This window comes from Helianthus annuus, chromosome 5 (genome assembly GCF_002127325.2).
Source record: "Helianthus annuus cultivar XRQ/B chromosome 5, HanXRQr2.0-SUNRISE, whole genome shotgun sequence".
Classification (NCBI taxonomy): Eukaryota; Viridiplantae; Streptophyta; class Magnoliopsida; order Asterales; family Asteraceae; genus Helianthus; species Helianthus annuus.
This window is the reverse complement of record NC_035437.2, coordinates 105,920,508-105,943,913: the sequence shown is the minus strand read 5'-3', so window position 1 is coordinate 105,943,913 and position 23,406 is coordinate 105,920,508. Positions and strand designations below refer to the sequence as shown.

Here is a 23,406-nt window from a genome sequence, read left to right as displayed (position 1 = left end):
CTTGTCAATGTCATCCTTGGACACATTTCCACTCCCAACAATTACTATACTCCTTTTATTACCGGTAGATAACTCAGCCGAGACATCAAGAATACCATTGGCATCTATGCTAAAGCAAACGTTCATTCCTTCTTTACCCGCAGGGGGCGGTGGAACACCATAAAGAGTGAATTCATCAAGGAAGATGTTGTCTTTCGCCTTATCACACTAACTGTCACACCCCCAAAATCCACACGCGGAGTACCACCGCTTGGGGCGTGACGCGACCAGGATCAAGCCATCAATCATATTGAACATAGCATAATATAAATAATATAGTTTGTAAAACCCAAATCAATACGACTGATGTTCCAAACCAAACATAGTATCAATAGCGGAAGCGTAATAATGAAAATCCAAAGTAAAGTTATAAGTTCAATTGTTTAACATAAAGTCTACGATCCGAATCCCACAACGACCTGCTCCTCCTTGTGCAAGCTCCATAAGTACCTAAGGTCCTGCAAGGCATGCAGCAGAGAGTCAACAACTAGTTGAGCGAGTTCACAGTTAACAGTTCAGTAATAGTATGGTGTGAGTAATAGTATGTTCGTTCGTTTATATCATGTATCATATTTCCATCGCGGCCTCCCAGGCAGGTGTGCGAAGATGTTAGGGGATATTCCTCCCATGTATTCTAGACTAGGTTTATTAGTATCGCGGCCTACCAGGCAGGTGTGCGAAGATGTTAGCAAGTTTAGTTCGCGGCCTTCCAAAGGCAGGTGTGCGAAGAGGTTAGCAAGTTTAGTTCGCGGCCTTCCAAAGGCAGGTGTGCGAAGATCAGTTCAATAGGTGTTACTAGTCTAGTTGTATCTTATCGTTCGATTCTATCAGCTGAGTATGTACAATAATTCAACAAATCCCATTCCCACCCGGGAACCCATGCCTTGGCTGTGTGAACTCACCTTGGTTTGCTCGGTATGCTAAAGAAATACACGCGCTCACTGTTAATCAATCACGACCTATAGTACGCACGTATGTATAATCAGTTTCGAACTCAAAATGTTTCGCAGGCAAATCTATGTCATAAGGTGCTTAGTAATTAATCGTAGGTATCACGTAAGCCGTAAGTCAATATTATGCAATACAATTTAGTGTAGTTACCAATAACACACTTTGACGGGGTTAATCAGTTTAACTGGGTTAGCACATACCAACAAGATTACACAGTTAACAAGGTTACATGCCTAGCTTAACAAGTTACATTCATCAGAATTAATAACTTAGTTGAGTTATTAATTAAATCAAGTTACAAACTTAAGCAGAGACCACAAGAAAATCATTACATAAATCACGAAATCCACTTGGGCCGAAAACAGTTATAGCCGAAAACACTAATGGGCCGAAATCTATTTGGGCCGAAAACACTTTGGCCGAAAACACTAATGCAGCGAAAACCATTGGGCCGAAATCAACTTGGGCGAAAACACATTGGGCCGCGAAATCCCAAAGTGATTTCGTTAGACATGTGTTTTCGTCCAGTAAGGGAGGTGTTTTCGTCGGCCCCATCAGTCATCAACATCATCAGTTACACAACACCAGAACCTTAATCAACACTTACAGTTACAAGATCAAACATCAACGAAATCATTAAATTTGACCAGCGATATATAACGATGTATATTTCCGAATTATTGCGAAATCAATCTCATCCTAACATCATCATATTATTCAGAACTAATCGTGTATAATCATCATTCGATTCAACAATAAAACATTACTTATTGCAGCCGATCTATATACATGTGCATCCTTCCATTCAGTTTTACAATTAGCATTTGTATCATCAGATTGATCAATAGAAACCATAACATAATCATAAAACATCCATTATTCAATCTATCATATACGTACGAACATGAAAACATGCATAGATCCAACAACAGTGCACTAACCGTGATGATAGATCACAAGATTGATTAAAGGAAGGATGAAGTCTTGTGGTTGTCGTCGCACAGGTGAGTAATACCCTAGGGTTTTCCGAATGAAAAATTCTTACGTAGAAGTTGGAAATATCATATAAGTGATTCACTACTGGGCCTAAAGCCCATTTGATTTCGTTGGTCATATGTTGGACGAAAACACATATGGTGTTTTCACCAACATGGTGTTTTCGTGGGTAAAGGTATTTGGCAAGGGGTATTTTCGGCTAGAGCTCCATGATTACTAATAAGTATACTACACACATAACATACACTAGCAATATACAACTATATATCCATAAAGGCACGTATGTTGTACACAAATAAAACATATCATTCATAACACGATTTAACATATTACAAACGTGTTCCGTTGCGAAACAACTAGTCGTGTAAACAAACAATCCAAACAATTACGTGTAATAAATGCGAAGATAGAAATCGTGGAAATTCGAGTTGTCACACTAACCTTGATACACTGATACAATAAGTTTTACTTGGTTGTCGGACACTGTAACACGATATTGCTCCTTCACAGCGGGTATTGGCGTGTTCATTGAGATTATGACCGTCATATATCCTCCACGGCTTTCAATACCAAGAGACAAAGGGGTAACATCCAAAAGTATCATTGTAACACCCCATGTTTTCGAATGTCAAAGTCAAAGTCAAAGTCCAAGTCAACTTTGACTTTCTCTGACTGTAGATAGTCGATCTTGTGTTTTAGTTGTATTATGTGGAGTAAGTGTTGTAATCAGCAAGAACCGAAGTAATCGAATGTGTTTTAATGCGAATCGATCTACGACTATGTATGATAGGAAGTAACAATGCGATAAAGCTAACCAACCAGTAATCAAACCGATCTAACAATCAATCGAACTCGAGACTCGAATCATGCGAATTTTGGTATTATTATACTTGTGTGTGTGCCTTATGTGTTACTTGTGCGTGCGTACTTTATGTTTGGTGTGGTATTCAAGCAAATAAATCGAAAATCGAACCGAAACTCGAAAGGCAATCAAACTCAAATCGAAACCGACATCGAAACGTGACTTAACGAAGATTGTATGTTAGATATAGTGGTTGGGATTAAAAGTAATTTGACTAGGAACTCTATCGAAATCATAACATCTTACGTCGGAATCGAAACGTCGAAAATCGTCGCAAAATACTCGAAGTACGTGGCAGATCGAACAGGAAACATCCTGATCGAACAGGCCAGCCGATCGGCTAAGCACCTTGCCAGCCGATCGAGCTGCCCACTCGATCGGAGTTCCCAGCCGATCGGCTGCCACTTTCCTCTTTTGGAAGCCTATAAATAGGGCTGTCATTGTCATACTTTCCATTTTTGGAAAGCTTTGACCGAACCAGCTATCTTCTTCACCTTTTCTCAGATTTCTCTCAATCCCGGTAAGTTTTCACACTAATTCTTGTACGTTCTTGATCATTACTTGAATCTACACCTTTCTATCTTTCAAAACTTGGATTCTAACCGTGAAATCACCAAGATCTAAGTGTTCTTGGGTGATGTCATCATGGTGTTCTTGAAGAACATCATGTTTTGGCCTCATTCCACTATGATTAGCTTAGATCTAACCGATTTCCACGTAAACAAGCTAAGATCCATCATGGATCTAAACATTTTCATAATGAAAAGGATTGAAAGAAGGATTTCCAACTTTCTTTCAACTCTTTTACACTCAATGCTTTCAAACCGGTAGAAACGGATCTTGAACCGGCTAACCACTCATTCAAATGGTTTAGAAGGCTCAAGATTCGGGTTCCATGAACAAGGTTCACCGATACCGGTTAAACTTTAAACCGACGTTTTAAACCGTTCAACCGGCCGGACTTGGGTGATTCCTGTTCGAGCCAAGGGAACAGATGGGAACGAAGGTTATCATAGTTCAACACGTTGTCAAGATACCTTGAAAGAATAACAAATAAACAAACAACCAAGTGTTAGACGAAAGGCCGACCAGGTCCGAAATGCTGGCTGAACGGCTAGGCTGTCGAACAGCCCAGCCGATCGGATATGCCAGCCGATCGACCGGGCCAGCCGATCGGCTAGCACATGGCCCCACACTCCCAAACTTTTGAAGAATAGTATTGACGAAGTAATGGTCAATCGAATGGGTCACTCGATGGGTAAACATTACTGTTCGGATCATGAGATACTATGCATCAACACTTAATCGTTTTCACAACTTGTTCGTAGTAGAGAATGTCAGCCGATCGAACAGACTGTCCGATCGAGTGACATTCAGTTGGGGACTAACATGAAGCTCCTAGCCGATCGAGTGGGCTAGCCGATCGAGTGAGCTAGCCGATCGAACGAACCGTTCGATCGAACGACTCGAAAAGGTAGGAACACTTCAGTGTTCTCAAATACTGCAACAAAAACTTCCAAAGTTCAAATCCTCTAACACAAACACACCAGAGGAAGAAACAATCCACTCGAATGGTCCAGCCGATCGAGCCAACCGGCCGATCGAACAGGACTGTCCAATCGGATATACCAGCCGATCGAACAGGCCGTTTGATCGAACCTGCCGTTCGATCGACCAGCCCATTCGATCCATCCATACTTGTTCACCTTTCCGCATTACTTATCGTTATGCTATCGAACTATTCAGGCTAATCTTACTCTCAGCGCTCCCTTCAATCCACAACCAACCACTGTGAGTATACTCGATCCCTTTTTGCTTTTAGCACTTTTGGGTGTTACATACGTTACCTATCAAATCACAATCAAACACAAACTATTTGAACGCTAACCAACTTGCATGGGCTATTTGACTAAATGAATGCTGTTTATTATGTTTACACGTGGAGTGCTATCTACCTGCCTTAGCAACATAGTACTATAGTTTGGACTCAGCACCCGTTCACACGGGGGTTGTTAAGTACAAATACTTGCATGGATTATGGTGGTAATCATGTATTGCGAACCGTCTCGGACGGTCAATCCGCAGTCGTTGGTACCGATGGTCCCATGTCGATAATTAACATGCATCGTTTTCCTCTGTGTACGTGCCTGGTTATGCGTAAACTATTCGAACTCTATATGCTACTATCAAACTTGTGTGCTCACCTTTACATTTTATGTATTGACTTTATTTTAACGTATGTGACAGGTAATTAGGATGCTTACTTGCTAGGAAAGCGAGGCAATAATAAAGCTTTAGAGCCCATCTAGCAGTTGTAGGTCGTAGCCTACCTAGGGGTCTCTAGAAGTGAATAAACTATAGCCATGGAGCCGTTGGAGTTGTTCGATCAAGCATCTCTGGCATTAGTTGTCTGTAGATCTTGTCCGAACGAGTCTTAATGACTCTGGGCCGTACTTTTAAACATTTGGTTTGTAATAAATTAAATCTGAGTTGTCGAAATAGTACTATTTGTTTAGTTGTATTCTATGATAACTTGTTTATTTATTTGGGATACGGTATGGGACGTATCACTTAACTGAATTTGTAATAATAGTTGTTATGGAAACTTCTGGACAATCTATTTCGCTCAGTGCCGCGCCCCGATGATTCCGTCATCGGTTGGGGTGTGACAGATTGGTATTAGAGCCATAACTATAGGGAATTAGGCAGACACGACCTAGTCCGGGTCGCTGTCTTAGAGACCTAGACTATAGTTAGGAACCATCAGACCCAGCTTATGTGCTTATTCTGTAATCCTTCACTATCACTGCACCCGAACTTTTAACTAACGCCAGACGGTTCAGTCAGGAATAGGTGTGAAAGCCGCAAACTCCCGACTGAATTGGCTGACTAATGTTGATTTTATTCATTTGTTCATGCTTATCCTATTATTTTCACTTTCATATAAGGAGAATTGTACCAAATCAGGAGTGAAACCCTCATTTTGATGGAAATTCTTCTTAAACTTACTAAAAACAAGGAAGAAATTGCTAAGCCAAGGGGTGAAACCCTAACCTTAGCAGTTTGTTCTAAATTTTATCTATCTCACCAAGGCCCCGATGGACTCCAACGACCTGAATTCACAAGTATGACCTAGGAAACGCGTGTGGAATGCCCGAGAATCGGGGTAGAAACACGACCAACTAGAGTCGAAAGTGACGACAAGTCTACTGTGAATAGTCGAATCGCCTTGGGTAGTCGATGTCTAGTAGCCGCAGACAGTCTATCTCTCGATTTTATGTGTTTCGATTCTGAAAACCGCAACCGCGTCCTCTGATGACTCGTTGATTTTTATGTGCCTATGTGTGCTTTCTCTGTTTTGTGATTATATTTTGGGATGATATTCGATTCTACTATCATTTCAATCGACACACACGACTTGTACCGTTATGCTATCCCTAAACGAACGACACGCGAGCTTTGAAGGATAGGTTTTTGTTTTCTGAATGCCTCTGCGATTAAATGGTTACGTGCTTTCGTGGTTATGTGCCTCTGTGTTTATGTGCTTCTGTGCTTACGTGCATCTGTGGTTTTGTGCATATGTTTACGTGCTTATGTGTTTCGACGTGATTCTAAGCTTTAGATAAAGGTAGACGTGTGAGGTGAGGTGAGATTCGATTACGTTGTGTTGAGTCCTGTGACGATGTCTGTTGCAGACCATGTCGTCGTCTGGATCCCGTCAACGTCTGACCCGCCAAGAAAAGAGAGACCGACGTCTCGCTGCTATCATCTCCAAAACCGTGGCGAAAGCTGTGAGTGAGGTGTATGAAAATGCTAGCAAGTCGTCAGAAGAATCCCGAACTGAGATCTCCAAGGATTCAAGAAAGGCTGCTTTCAGCTTCAAGCAGTTCAAGGCATGCGGACCAAAGGAGTTCACTGGCGAAGATGGTCCAACAGCCATGTTTCACTGGTTTGACTCGGTCGAAGTCACTCTGCGCCAGAGCGGATGTCCTAAGCATCTCCGTACTCTCAAAGCAACAGGCGTCTTCCAGTCCCGTGCTCTAGACTGGTGGACGGCCGAACGAAACAAGCGCGGAAATGATGCAGCTTACGGGCTATCATGGAAGGAGTTGAAAGCGATCATGATCGAAGAATTATGCCCTCCTCATGAATGCCAAAAGCTGGAGGACGAGTTCTGGGGAATCAAGCAGAAGGATGGAGACAACGCTGCTCTCACTGCTCGTTTCAAGCAGCTTAGTATCATCTGTCCTGATCAAGTCAAGACCTCGGATCAAGCCATCAAGAAGTATATTCGAGCCCTACCCGACTGCGTAGCCGATTTTGTTCACGCAGCCAAGCCAGCAACGATCGAGGAAACCTACCTACTCGCCGCTGAGATCAACGATAAGCGAGTCAAGTCAGGTTTCTGGGATAAGCAAACCAAGTCTCTGCATCAAGCCACTGCAACACCCACCGACACACCTGCTCAATCCTCCAAGTCTTCAAGAAGGAAGAAGAAGAATAACAACAACAGCTCCAGCAACAAGAGCTGTGCTGCCGCAACCACTGCTACTCCTCTACAAGCGGTACCAACTCAACAGCAGCACCACCAGCGCCCAGCTCCAGTGATCAATGCACCGCCAGCAAAGCGTGCATACACAGGCCCTCACCCACTCTACCCGACATGTTCGTATCATCACCCAGTGGGTCTAGCTTGTCGTTTTTGCGCTCACTGTAACCTCTATGGTCATTTCACTGCGAACTGTCGCTATGGTCCTCGTCAAGCCCCAGCTCAAGCTACTGTCAACCAAGCTCTACTCCCTGCTCCTCAAGGCCAACCAGCAGCTCCAGCACCAGCAGTCAATGCTCGAGTCTGCTTTGCATGTGGTGACCCTAACCACTTTGCCAACCGATACCCGAACAAGGTAGTCAAGCAAGAGCCCCAGCAGCAACAGCAACAACAGCAGCCTCAGCAGCAGCAAGCAGCCCATGCCCGAACTTTCAACCTCAACGCCCGTCAGGCTCAGGCAGATAACAACGTGGTCAATGGTACGTTCCTTGTGAATAGTATTTATGCATCATGTTTGTTTGATACTGGAGCCGATAACTGCTTTGTGTCATTTGAATTCGAGAAGCTCCTTAGTCGTAAGCGCTCTTATCTATCCTCGTCATTCGAAGTCGAAGTTGCTACAGGAAGAACTATTGCCGTTAACTCAGTACTCCGTGATTGTACTCTCGAACTCAACAATCACATCTTTCCGATCGACCTTATTCCGATGCAACTTGGAAGTTTTGATGTCATAATAGGCATGGACTTTCTTCGTGAAAACCATGCTGAAGTTGTGTGCTTTGAAAAGATGATTCGATTCTCGCTCGCGAATGGTGATTTCCTATATGTATACGGTGAAACAACGTCGAAAGGTCTCAAGCTTATGTCGTTTATTCAAGCCAGCAAGTACCTCCGCAAGGAATACCGAGCCTTCTTGGCCAACATCGTAGTAGCGGAGAAGGGAAAGAAAAAGAAAGTTAAAGTCAAAGATGTTCCAGTGGTTCGTGAATTTCCTCAGGTGTTCCCTGATGATCTTCCCGGACTACCACCAAGTCGTGATATCGACTTTCGCATCGACCTCATTCCTGGAGCTAACCCCGTTGCCAAAGCCCCTTATCGACTCGCACCATCCGAAATGCGGGAACTCTCAAATCAACTCCAGGAATTACTCGAAAAAGGCTTTATTCGCCCAAGCACCTCTCCTTGGGGCGCGCCAGTCCTTTTCGTCAAAAAGAAGGACGGGTCGTTCCGGATGTACATCGACTATCGGGAATTGAATAAGCTGACCATCAAGAACCGATACCCCTTGCCCCGAATTGACGATTTGTTTGATCAGCTACAAGGTGCAGCATGCTTCTCTAAGATCGATCAACGTTCAGGATATCATCAGCTATGGATTCAGGAGGAAGACATTCCTAAAACTGCTTTTCGAACCCGTTATGGCCATTACGAATTTGTTGTTATGCCCTTTGGTCTAACCAACGCACCCGCGGTTTTTATGGACCTCATGAATCGCGTGTGTAAACCATACCTTGACCGTTTCGTCATCGTGTTCATCGACGATGTCTTGATTTATTCCAAATCGAAAGCCGAACACGTGCAACATCTACGTTTGGTTCTCGAGTTACTTCAGGGAAACCAACTCTATGCCAAGTTCTCTAAGTGCGAATTCTGGTTGGAGGAGGTTCAATTTCTGGGTCACATAGTGAATAGTCGGGGTATCCTTGTCGATCCTGCGAAGATTGAAGCTGTCAAAAGTTGGATTACGCCTAAGAACCCGTCAGAAGTTCGTTCTTTTCTCGGACTAGTGGGCTATTATCGAAGGTTCATTGAGGGATTCTCTAAGATCGCTGTGCCGCTTACTGCTCTTACCCATAAGGACAAGCCTTTTGTGTGGAGAAACGCACAAGAGACTGCCTTTCAAACCCTTAAGCATATGCTGTGCAACGCACCGATTCTTACACTGCCCGACGGAAGCGACAACTTCATTGTCTACTGTGATGCTTCTAACCTTGGTCTCGGCTGTGTTCTCATGCAGCGAGACAAGGTTATAGCCTACGCATCTCGTCAGCTCAAGATCCACGAGAAGAACTATACAACCCATGACCTCGAGCTAGGCGCGGTTGTCTTTGCATTGAAGATTTGGCGACACTACATGTATGGCACTAAGTGTACAATCTACACTGATCACATGAGTTTACAACACATCTTTAATCAGAGAGAGCTTAATATGCGTCAACGCCGATGGGTAGAACTTCTCAATGATTACGACTGTGAGATTCGTTATCACCCAGGCAAGGCGAATGTGGTTGCTGACGCTCTCAGCAGAAAGAGTTACGTGCTCAGTACCCGAAATATCCAAGCACAGCACAACCTCGAAACCCTTATCCGAGAAGCCCAACATGCTTGCTTTAACGAGCGTACATTGAAGAGAGAAAGGATCTATCACGATGGAGCTCAGTTAGTAAACAAACCAGATGGGATATTCTATTTTCTGGACCGAATTTGGATCCCTAAGCGGACCGATTTACGAAAGATTATCATGAACGAAGCCCACAAATCCCGGTATTCTATTCATCCCGGTGCAGATAAGATGTACCAGGACCTTCGTTATAAGTACTGGTGGCCAGGTATGAAAAGGGATATCGCTCTGTACATTGGAAGCTGTTTAACTTGTGCAAGAGTCAAGGCTGAACATCAAAGACCTTCTGGCTTACTCGAACAGCCGCCGATACCTATATGGAACTGGGAGAGCATAGCTATGGATTTCATAACGAAGCTCCCGCCCACGCCATCAGGTCACGACAGCATTTGGGTCATCGTGGATCGTCTCACGAAGTCAGCCCACTTTTTGCCGATACGAGAAGACTACAAGGTGGAACGACTAGCCCAAATCTACACCGACGAGATCATTCGTAATCATGGTACGCCTCGCGACATCATTTCAGATCGTGACGCTCGGTTCACTTCGCGACTGTGGGAAACGTTTCAAGCGGCCCTTGGTACATCGCTTAATCTGAGTACTGCATTCCACCCTCAAACCGACGGACAGACTAAAAGGACGATCCGTACTCTTGAAGACATGCTCCAAGCGTGTGTTATAGAGTTTGGTGGTAGTTGGAACAAACACCTGCCATTGGTGGAATTCTCATACAATAACAGCTATCATGCCAGCATCCAAATGGCACCTTTCGAGGCTTTGTATGGTAGAAGATGTCGATCGCCTATTGTGTGGCACGAGATCGGTCACTCGCAACTAACCGGTCCCGAGATTCTACAAGAAACGACTGACAAAATCCACCAGATAAGAGACAACCTGGTAAAAGCTCGGAACAGACAGAAAAGTTACGCCGATAAAAGACGCAAGCCCCTTGAATTTGAAGTTGGTGACTACGTACTCCTAAAGGTATCACCTTGGAAGAGTGTAGTCCGATTTGGCAAGAAAGGGAAACTCGTGCCTCGATATGTTGGACCTTTTAGGATTCTGGAAAGAATCGGAAAAGTCGCCTACAGACTCGAATTACTGGAGGAACTCAGTAACGTCCACCCGACTTTCCACGTCTCTAACCTCCGGAAATGCCTTGCTGATCATGATCTAATCGTACCACTCGACGATCTTCAGGTCAACGAAACGTTACACTTCGTGGAAAAGTCTGTCGAAATCATGGATCGCCAAACCAAGCAACTCAGGCGCTCTCTCATCCCAATCGTGAAGGTCCGGTGGGAAGGCAAACGAGGCGCGGAGTTCACTTGGGAACTCGAAAGCGACATGAAGGCCAAGTACTCGCAGTTGTTTAAATAAATAGACCTGAAGCATCAAATTGGTAAATCACGGTGTTGTGTAGCCTTCGAGCCTAATTTCGGGACGAAATTCCCTAAACAAGGGGAGGCTGTAACACCCCGTGTTTTCGAATGTCAAAGTCAAAGTCAAAGTCCAAGTCAACTTTGACTTTCTCTGACTGTAGATAGTCGATCTTGTGTTTTAGTTGTATTATGTGGAGTAAGTGTTGTAATCAGCAAGAACCGAAGTAATCGAATGTGTTTTAATGCGAATCGATCTACGACTATGTATGATAGGAAGTAACAATGCGATAAAGCTAACCAACCAGTAATCAAACCGATCTAACAATCAATCGAACTCGAGACTCGAATCATGCGAATTTTGGTATTATTATACTTGTGTGTGTGCCTTATGTGTTACTTGTGCGTGCTTACTTTATGTTTGGTGTGGTATTCAAGCAAATAAATCGAAAATCGAATCGAAACTCGAAAGGCAATCAAACTCAAATCGAAACCGACATCGAAACGTGACTTAACGAAGATTGTATGTTAGATATAGTGGTTGGGATTAAAAGTAATTTGACTAGGAACTCTATCGAAATCATAACATCTTACGTCGGAATCGAAACGTCGAAAATCGTCGCAAAATACTCGAAGTGCGTAGCGGATCGAACAGGAAACATCCTGATCGAACAGGCCAGCCGATCGGCTAAGCACCTTGCCAGCCGATCGAGCTGCCCACTTGATCGGAGTTCCCAGCCGATCGGCTGCCACTTTCCTCTTTTGGAAGCCTATAAATAGGGCTGTCATTGTCATACTTTCCATTTTTGGAAAGCTCTGACCGAACCAGCTATCTTCTTCACCTTTTCTCAGATTTCTCTCTATCCCGGTAAGTTTTCACTCTAATTCTTGTACGTTCTTGATCATTACTTGAATCTACACCTTTCTATCTTTCAAAACTTGGATTCTAACCGTGAAATCATCAAGATCTAAGTATTCTTGGGTGATGTCATCATGGTGTTCTTGAAGAACATCATGTTTTGGCCTCATTCCACTATGATTAGCTTAGATCTAACCGATTTCCACGTAAACAAGCTAAGATCCATCATGGATCTAAACATTTTCATAATGAAAAGGATTGAAAGAAGGATTTCCAACTTTCTTTCAACTCTTTTACACTCAATGCTTTCAAACCGGTAGAAACGGAGCTTGAATCGGCTAACCAGTCATTCAAATGGTTTAGAAGGTTCAAGATTCGGGTTCCATGAACAAGGTTCACCGATACCGGTTAAACTTTAAATCGACGTTTTAAACCGTTCAACCGGCCGGACTTGGGTGATTCCTGTTCGAGCCAAGGGAACAGATGGGAACGAAGGTTATCATAGTTCAACACGTTGTCAAGATACCTTGAAAGAATAACAAATAAACAAACAACCAAGTGTTAGACGAAAGGCTGACCAGGTCCGAAATGCTGGCCGAACGGCTAGGCTGTCGAACAGCCCAGCCGATCGGATATGCCAGCCGATCGACCGGGCCAGACGAAGTAATGGTCAATCGAATGGGTCACTCGATGGGTAAACATTACTGTTCGGATCATGAGATACTATGCTTCAACACTTAATCATTTTCACAACTTGTTCGTAGTAGAGAATGTCAGCCGATCGAACACACTGTCCGATCGAGTGATATTCAGTTGGGGACTAACATGAAGCTCCTAGCCGATCGAGTGGGCTAGCCGATCGAGTGAGCTAGCCGATCGAACGAACCGTTCGATCGAACGACTCGAAAAGGTAGGAACACTTCAGTGTTCTCAAATACTGCAACAAAAACTTCCAAAGTTCAAATCCTCTAACACAAACACACCAGAGGAAGAAACAATCCACGCGAATGGTCCAGCCGATCGAGCCAACCGGCCGATCGAACAGGACTGTCCAATCGGATATACCAGCCGATCGAACAGGCCGTTCGATCGAACCTGCCGTTCGATCGACCAGCCCATTCGATCCATCCATACTTGTTTACCTTTCCGCGTTACTTATCGTTATGCTATCGAAGTATTCAGGCTAATCTTACTCTCAGCGCTCCCTTCAATCCACAACCAACCACTGTGAGTATACTCGATCCCTTTTTGCTTTTAGCACTTTTGGGTGTTACATACGTTACCTATCAAATCACAATCAAACACAAACTATTTGAACGCTAACCAACTTACATGTGCTATTTGACTAAATGAATGTTGTTTATTATGTTTACACGTGGAGTGCTATCTACCTGCCTTAGCAACATAGTACTATAGTTTGGACTCAGCACCCGTTCACACGGGGGTTGTTAAGGACAAATACTTGCATGGATTACGGTGGTAATCATGTATTGCGAACCGTCTCGGACGGTCAACCCGCAGTCGTTGGTACCGATGGTCCCATGTCGATAATTAACATGCATCGTTTTCCTCTGTGTACGTGCCTGGTTATGCGTAAACTATTCGAACTCTATATGCTACTATCAAACTTGTGTGCTCACCTTTACATTTTATGTATTGACTTTATTTTAACGTATGTGACAGGTAATTAGGATGCTTACTTGCTAGGAAAGCGAGGCAATAATAAAGCTTTAGAGCCCATCTAGCAGTTGTAGGTCGTAGCCTACCTAGGGGTCTCTATAAGTGAATAAACTATAGCCATGGAGCCGTTGGAGTTGTTCGATCAAGCATCTATGGCATTAGTTGTCTGTAGATCTTGTCCGGACGAGTCTTAATGACTCTGGGCCATACTTTTAAACATTTGGTTTGTAATAAATTAAATCTGAGTTGTCGAAACAGTACTATTTGTTTAGTTGTATTCTATGATAACTTGTTTATTTATTTGGGATATGGTATGGGACGTATCACTTAACTGAATTTGTAATAATAGTTGTTATGGAAACTTCTGGACAATCTGTTTCGCTCAGTGCCGCGCCCCGATGATTCCGCCATCGGTTGGGGTGTGACAATCATGTCCTTCACACCTTTATTGCTATTACCGCTTAAGTTTGCAGCCAACACTGTCGCACCATAAGCAACAGCTTCATCCGCATTAATGCTCTTACAAAGCGGTTTCCAATCAAAAAACTCCCCCAACATTTGTTGTACTTTTGGAATCCTAGTCGACCCACTAACAAGAACTATATCATCCACATTATTTTTGTGCATAATCCCATCTTTTAACAATTTTCGACATGCTCAATGCACTTCGTAAAAAACCCATCATTTAGATCCTCAAATTTCGCTCGGGTGACCTTCATTGAAAAATAAATTCCCTCATACAAGCAATCAATGTCAATCGTAGATTTAGTTGTTGACGACAAATCCCTCTTTGCTTTCTCACATGCTATTTTCAAGCTCCTCATTGCTCTTGCATTTTTGGTGATATCTATTTTTTTGTCTTTTCCTAAATTCTTGTATACAGTGACTTGTCAAAATCTTCCCCACCCAAATGAGTGTCTCCGCCCATCGCTTTAACACTTATGGTTCCGTCCTTGCTGATAGTGAGAAGCGACACATCGAATGTCCCTCCAACTAAATCAAAGACCAAGACGTTTTTCTGTAGTGGATGGTTCGGGTCGGAAATCTTGTCTAAACCATAGACAATTGCAGCGGCTGTGGGCTCACTAATCAAGCGCATTACATTGAGGCCAGCTAGCGTACTAGCATCCTTTGTTGCTTGTCACTAAAATATGCAGGAACCGCAATCACTGCATCTATAACCGTTGTTCCAAGGAATGCCTCGACTGCCTCTTTAACCTTCTTTAAAATCATGGAAGATAGTTCTTCAGTTGAAAACTCCTTGTTTACACCCATATGTTCAAGTACAATCATCAGCTTATCACTAGACCCTTCTATTACCTTAAAATTTTTATTAGTTTACCCGTTGGTTAAAATTGTCGCCTCGAGTTGTAACTTATGGATATTGTGATTTGCATCCGCAGAGAATTTAAGGATGATGATTAGATGAAATGTTTTTGAGGCAACAGATCATAATCAGAGGATGATTAATCTTATTTATTGTAAAGACGAGTGAACATCTTTCTTTTTTTTCGTTTTCTCATAAAGAAAAATAATATATTTCCCTTCCTTATAAGGAAAATTATTGTAGTGTTTCATTATTATATATATATTTTTTTCTAAATTTCCTGAATTTTAATCATTTTTGGGAGTTAATAACTTTGTTGTTGCTAGGTGTGTGCATTTGAGTAGAGAGATCGTGAGCTTGTTTATCTTGTGAAAATTATAGCAAATTTGTGTTCGCCTGGTCCATGCCATGTTTAAAAACCAGTGTTGTAAGTATCGCTAGGCACTAGTCAGCTGGTGGGGTACTGACTAACGATTAATCATGATTAATAGGGATTAAACATGATAATCAGATTGGGATTTTATATGTAATTTTCAATTTTATATGTAAATACACATATTTTAATATGTTTTTATAAGTAGATATGTTTTAACACCTTCTTCGACCCATATTTTCAAGTAAATAAGATTATTGTCAGAATTTATAGGTTTTGGTCAAAAATTTGGTCGAAATTGCTAGACTACCACCGATTTTTAGCCAATTAGGATTGAATTTGACCATTGTTGACCGCCTACTAATTAATTGACCGATTAAAAAAAAACTACCCAGTGAACCTCCGACTAGCGATTAATCAACAACTAATCGGTGGTTAGTTGGGATTTTTACAACTATGTTAAAAACCGAGGCATGAGCTCAGACCATCAAAAGCACACGTACAAAATACTTTCTCACATGTTATAGGCTCATAGACTCATATATAGATGTTAATTTTGATCGTGAATGGACTGGTTTTGAGGTTTATTCTTAAGCGAGTCAAAAGTTATAATAAAAAAGCTAACGAAGAACGTGTTAAACAAGCGTAATTTGTCTAATGTCAAAATTGTCTAAATTTAACTTCTGTTGCTGATTTGATTTTTATTAAAAATTTGGATTATGGTTCTACTTATATTTAGGGCAAATTGCAAAAATAAGCAACGAATTTGCAAAAAATAATTTGTTTTAGTTATTATGGCCATTAAAGGTATTTTTATGTTATTTTTACTGCATTTTGGTCATGAAAAAGGCCGTGAATACGTTTCGATGTTAGAAAAATAAACCAAATAATACTATGGAAATATAAACTTCCCATGACTAGATAAAAACAAAAACATAGTAATCAAACCTTATTTCAGAAAAAAAAAACACAGGTCTCTATCCAACATATTTTTTAGACAATATGATTGGTGACCTTAACATCCATTGTTATTTATGCAATTTATTGTAATATTTGACACTTGTTAATATATAAATATAAATTAAATATAAAATTGTTTGCGGGTTAATTCAACTAGCTTTGACCTTCACTAAAATTTCGTCACCTGTAGGAAACCGTTCACAAAATAAATAAAATAATATATTTTATTAATAAACATTCTGATTACAATACATAAAGAAGATCAGAAGTAAACCGAAAGAAATTACAATACAAGAAATTTAAATTAAACTAAGAACAGATTACAAGGAAAAATAAGGAATAAAACGAAAACCAATGGTGACGGAGGCACGTGAAGATCACGCTATCCCTTAAAACAGATTCGGGCCACCCAGGTGAACCCGTCTGTTTCCCAGGGTACAACAGCCTAAGCAGATTGTACTGCCGGGATTAGCCTAGCACCTGAAATAAATACCTGAAACAAGAGCTCTTAGGGATTCGAAGTTAGGAAATTCTCTCTGTGTGCTATGAACCATAAGAATTTCTATATTGCTGTGTCTCTAAACAGAACACCCAAGCTGTATATATTGTTGTTTAGAAGTTCAACTGAAAAGTCATATTGAATACATAATTCAATAAAAATTAAGTCTCGAATTTAATGAGAACTTAATTCAATTTAATCAGTAGGAATCTAAACTGTCACCAGACCACTTGCTCAAGCCACATGAACCCAGACGCATCTAAAAAATAGTAAAGGCGGCTCCAAGCGGCTCGCGGCGATGCGAGCGTTCGAAGTGCAAAGTGCGCCATCAAATCGCCACATTGCGTCCATCACCCTCGTCCCGGTCCCGTGCCCGTGCCCGGGCGCGGGTCGGGTGCTTCGCACCCTCCTGGCTACCACTGGGTGTGAGTAGTCATACAAGAATACATTCGTGTAGAGAATTCTAATTATAAATCCACAAAAGATTTATCTCTCCACCTATGTAGGACAAGCTCAATTTCCCACATGCTTATGGTTCCAACACACAAACTTAATGCACAAGATCTCTCATTCATCTTGGCTTAATTATTAAATAATCATTATATTAACAAATAATATAATATTATTTATAAAATTTCCAACAATCCCCCACATGAATGGAGATCGTGCCATACACTCAAGCGTCATGATAAAATTTCAGCGGTTAAATAATGTAGGATAGGTAGGTTTCCCTTTGAACCCTCCTTTGTGACATATACTTAGTCTCCTAGCGGTTAGTAGACACAATGTCCTTGAACCAACCCCTTTTTACGTAGACGTTATTACACATCACACATTACTCTTCCTGGTCTGGCTTGTAACGCCCGGCTCTTTTGTACTTTCCATTTATAGAAAGTTTTGTTCGTATTTCTATTTTTGGAAACTTTATGTCCTTGTAATCATTCCTTTCTTTGTAATCATTATCAAACCGAGACTTGGATCATTAATGAAGCTTGTATTTTGTTACATTTATGTTATACACACTCTATGTATGCTCGTATGTTCGACTTCGTGAATCAATCAATGTCTAATCGTTATTCTTGGAAACTATGTGCTAAACTTGTAATTAAACTAAACTTATGCCTTGAACGTGTTTTGAACGAGAATGATACTTGGTTATGACATTTATACGCTTAAATATACTTTGGTTATGATTATCATGCTTAACTACACCTTATACTATGCTTTTATATCAAAACAAGTCCCTAAACTCTCAAGTTTGCACCTAAAGGAACCAAATACAAACTTCAGGGACTAAAGTGTAATAAAACGAAAGATCAGGCAACCATACCCGCCGCGTGACGCGAGGGTGCTAGGCGTCACGCGAGCCCCTATTTTCGGCAAAAAGTGTGTTTCTTCCAGCTTTGTGCACGAAATCCCATTAATCTAACCCACCCAATCACCTTTAATCCACCTCTAATCACCTCCAATCACCTTCTAACTCTTCCATTATAAATACTCACCTTCTCCAACCCATTTTAGACTTTCACAACTCCCTAATCTTCACAAATTCACTCTCAATCTGCAGTAAATCTGAGTTTTTGGACAGATTCTTGTAACTTCACAAAAGTGAGTGTAACTTGCTCATTTCTTAACCAAATCACTTGGTTCTTCTTTCTAATGCTTTGTTATGTTCTTGGGTTTGAATCCTTGGTTTTTCCTTGGAAGAATCATGCTTGGATTTGCCCTAAAATTGACTAAAACTTTCTGTTTTGTTTATTATTATTCAACAACTTGTTATTTCTTATCAAACTTGAGTTTACTCGTCTCATACCTATGTCCTAATGCTTACAACACTTTTCGTGGTTGGTTAAGCTTAAAAACAAGGTTGAGACACTTAAAATCAGAGGATTAAATCTCATAAACTTGGTGTTTTGTTTAGGGTTTTAACCCACAAGTCATGTCAAACTTAGACTTTGATACATGAGTGATTATGGAACAACTTGGGTTGTCCAAACATACAATCCTCACATGATTTGATGATTTCTCTTAGCTTAGTTCATTTACATACTTGAATAAACCTTAGTTCGTGACCCTCCTTGGTTGTCTTCACATCAAGTGAAGTGGTGAACATCAAAGGGGTGCCTAAATGGAAGCTTAGTCTTCCTACCCCATACATGACATCCTTGTAACTAAGAGGTGCCTAAATGGAGATTAAATCTTCTACCTCCTACTTGAAATATTGGACCTAAATAATATGTAATATTTAGCCTAAGTATAAGCACATACTCATTCGAACCTTTGATGTTAAACTTATGTTTACATGTTAAAGAAGTAGAATATCATCCAAGACCTAAACCTTAATATGATTCTAATGGGTTTACTACCCATGAAAAACATTAAATAACCATATTGGTTACCTAGTGTCATATGATGGTCATAAGGTCTAAGAGATGATTATTTTTACACACACGTATTTTCTTTGTGTTAAGTTATTCCATATTCTTAATCTTCCGTAAACGCCAAACTCACACACCTACGTTTCCTCGTGTAGAAGGACTAGGTGCTCCAAGCTAAATCATCCACCAAACTTGCTCTCGGAACTTCAAGTCAAGACTTGTAAACCGTGAGTATACTCGATCCCTTTTTCCCCTTTACACTTTGGGATGCAACATGTATGTTTATTCAAAACAACTTTTATGTTTAAACAAAACATACTCTATCTATGAACGTGACATGAAACTATTGTGAATATTTGCTATGCTTGTATGCTCTATGAACGATTTGGAACGTTATATGCTCATTAACTTTGCTCGCCCACCTTAACAATTATAGCGCTATAGGATTAACGCCCAGCCCGCTATTCTATTGGGTATTGTTAAGTTAAACATTACCACCCCGCTAAACTATTGGGATTAGGCTATTTTATGCGTTGTATTCTTGGGTTTGATCATATAGTACGCCAAAATTGCATTGCTAGTAAATTTATTCACTATGTAACATGTTGGATATGAGTTTTTATTCTATTATGCTATGTAGTCAAACTTGTATACTCGCCTTTGCTTTTGCATTGGACTCTATTTTAATACATGTTGCAGGTTAATTATTGAGATGATATGCAAGACGAAACAAGGTTTAGGGTGGACTAGATACACACACCTAGATTAATCTATCTTTTGTTGTTATGTTACAATTTGAAACAATGTTGCTATTTTTATTTGAATCTTGTATGACATTTAGTCTTGAAATGAAATTTTGAATTAAATTAATATTGTCACATAGTGTTATGATGTTTTAAGCAATTTGTTCGTCTCATCCCGATGCTTCCGCCATCGGTTGGGGTGTGACATGGCTAACCCCTCATAGTTGTGTCCGTTGTGGTCGTGGAACACCATCCTGGTTCTGCGAGAGCTCTAGGAATTGTGCCCCCAATTCCATTTGAAGCGACCCCACTTCTCTCTAACATAGGTGATTTACAAATCATTAAAAGCCATATGCTTAACCTCTCTTGATATCACTGATTTTAAGTAGGAATGGACTAGGAAGTTTGTAACTCCCTTTGTATGTTGAGGTTCTCCCCCACAGTGATCTCAGTTCGTACAGTTAGGTGGTCATATTGAGCCTAGATCATGGGATCTTCAATCTTCTAGGATAGGTTTTCCGTTGTACAAACTTACTCCAAGGGCTTTAAACCCATTCCCATCGACGACTTATGTACTACCTCTCTGCTTAAGCCTTTTGTAAGCGGATCCACAATGTTATCCTTTGACCTCACATAGTCAATCGTGATAACTCCAGTTGAGAGTAGTTGTCGTATCGTGTTATGCCGACGTCACATGTGCCTTGATCTGCCATTATACATTGCATTTTGAGCTCTACCAATAGCTGATTAGCAATCACAATGTATGCAAATAGCAGTCAAAGGCTTAGGCCATCTTGGAACATATTCCAAGAATTGACGCAACCATTTTGCCTCTTCTCCAGCTTTATCTAACGCGATAAACTCAGATTCCATCGTGGATCTAGCTATGAGAGTTTGTTTGGACGACTTCCAAGATATAGCCGCTCCTCCAAGGGTAAACACATAACCACTTGTAGATCTAGAATCTTTCGTATCGGATATCCAGTTGGCAACACTGAATCCTTCCACTACAGCTGGATTTTGGCCATAATGCAGTCCATAATTTCTTGTGTATCTCAAATACCTTAATAATCTTGTCATACCCTTCCAGTGCTCTGAACTAGGATTACTAGTATATCTACTTAGCCTACTCACAGCATATGCTAAGTCTGGTCGAGTACATGACATGAGATACATAAGACTGCCAATGATCCTTGAGTATTCCAATTGAGCAACACTCTCGCCTCTATTTTTTGACAGATGTTGAGAGGTATCAATCGGAGTTTGAGCTACACTCGTGTCCCCAGGATTGAACTTCTCAAGGATCTTATCCACATAATGAGATTGACTTAGCACCAAACCAGTTTGGGTTCTAATGATCTTTACTCCAAGAATCACATCAGCTAGACCCATATCTTTCATGTCAAATCTCGCTTTCAACATGTCTTTTCTGATCATCTTATCATCACTCCCAATGATAAGCATATCATCTACATAAAGGCATAAGATCACATAACCTTTGGAAGTGTCTTTCACATAGACACATTTGTCGCATTCATTTATTTTGAAACCACTGTTAAGCATAACTTGGTCAAATTTTTGATGCCATTATTTTGGAGCTTGCTTCAAGCCATATAATGACTTGACGAGTTTACACACTTTGCCCTCTTGGCCAGGAGCAGAAAAACCCTCTGGTTGCTCCATGTAAATCTCTTCCTCTAATTCCCCATTGAGAAATGCAGTTTTTACATCCATTTGATGTACTTCTAAATTTCTCAAAGCCGCAATTGCAAGCACCAATCTAATTGTGGTTATTCTAGTCACAGGCGAGTATGTGTCAAAATAGTCAAGACCTTCCTTTTGTCTAAACCCTTTGATCACAAGCCTTGCCTTGTACTTGTCGACAGAGCCATCAGCTTTCATCTTTTTCTTGAATATCCATCAATATCCAAGTGGCTTGCACCCTGGTGGAAGATCTACTAGCTCCCAAGTATGATTCTGCAAGATAGAATCAATTTCACTCTTGATGGCTTCTTTCCATTGAGGTCCATCTGAAGAGGTAACTGCTTCTCGATTGGTTTGAGGCTCACTCTCAACCATGAATGTAAGAAAGTCAGGCCCAAAGGATTTCTCAGTCCTTTGCCTTTTACTTCTTCTTGGCTCACCCTCTTCAACCTCTAATTGTTCTTGAGTTTCCTCTCGAACAGTCTCATCAACCATTGTTGATGAACTTGCATGATTGGTTGTTGAAGAACTCGCATGAGTTTGTACTAACATTGGAAACTCTTCTTCAAAGTAAGTCACATTTCCTGGCCTTGTCTCTATGATAGAGTCCTTGTGCACATCAGGATTCTTGGATTCATATACAAGAAAACGATGTGAGCTACCGTTTTTGGCATATCCAATGAAAATACAATCAACGGTTTTTGGCCCTATTCTAAGTGCCTTAGGGGGTGTAACAATCACCTTGGCCAGGCACCCCCACACTTTCAAGTATTTATAGGATGATTTCTGTCCCCACCACAACTCATGAGGTGTTATGTCCTTATTCTTGAAAGGTATTTTATTTAACAAAAAATTAGCCGACAAAATGGCCTCCCCCCACATGTCCTGGCTCATCCCAGAACTTATCAACATGGCATTCATCATTTCTTTTAGTGTACGATTCTTTCGCTCCGGGATGCCATTTGATTGGGGTGTATAAGGAGGGGTACACTCGTGTATTATGCCACTTTTTGCACATAATTCCCCAAATGGTGAAACATATTCACCTCCTCTATCACTTCTCACACGTTTTATTTTCTTGTTGAGTTGATTCTCAACTTCAACTTTATACAAGATAAACTTGTCAATTGCTTCATCCTTACTCTTAATTAAGTAAACATAACAATATCTTGTATTGTCATCAATAAAGGTAATAAAATATTTATTACCACCTCTGGTAGGAATTGATTTTAAGTCACACACATCAGTGTGAATCAGATCAAGGGGTTCAGTTATTCTTTCAACTGATTTGAAGGATGATCTTGTTTGTTTGGCTTCAACACAAGTTTTACATTTTGTTTTAGAGTCAATGCCAAAAGTTGGTATGTAATCTAATTTAATTAAACGACGCATCGAATTAAAATTTACATGACCAAGACGTCCATGCCAAACATTAGAAGACTCAACCAAGTAAGAAGAAGTACTAGCACTTTTATTCATGTTTTTCTTAACAGCCATTACATTAAGTTTAAACATGCCATTTTGGGCATAGCCCTTTCCAACAAACATACCACGCTTAGTTAAAACAAAATTATCACTTTCAAAAACCAAATGAAAGCCATGCTTGTTAAGCATCCAACCCGAGACAAGACTCTTGTGCAGGTCTGGAACATAAAGCACATTCTTCAAAGTGAGCTCTTTCCCAGAAGTCCACTTCAAGATCACAT

At 40.9% G+C, this 23,406-nt stretch overlaps 1 pseudogene; it reads right to left on the bottom strand.

Annotated features, from left to right (window-relative positions):
• Positions 1-2,422: 2,422 nt before the first annotated feature.
• LOC118492137 lies at positions 2,423-21,388 on the bottom strand (annotated as a pseudogene).
• Positions 21,389-23,406: the final 2,018 nt, after the last annotated feature.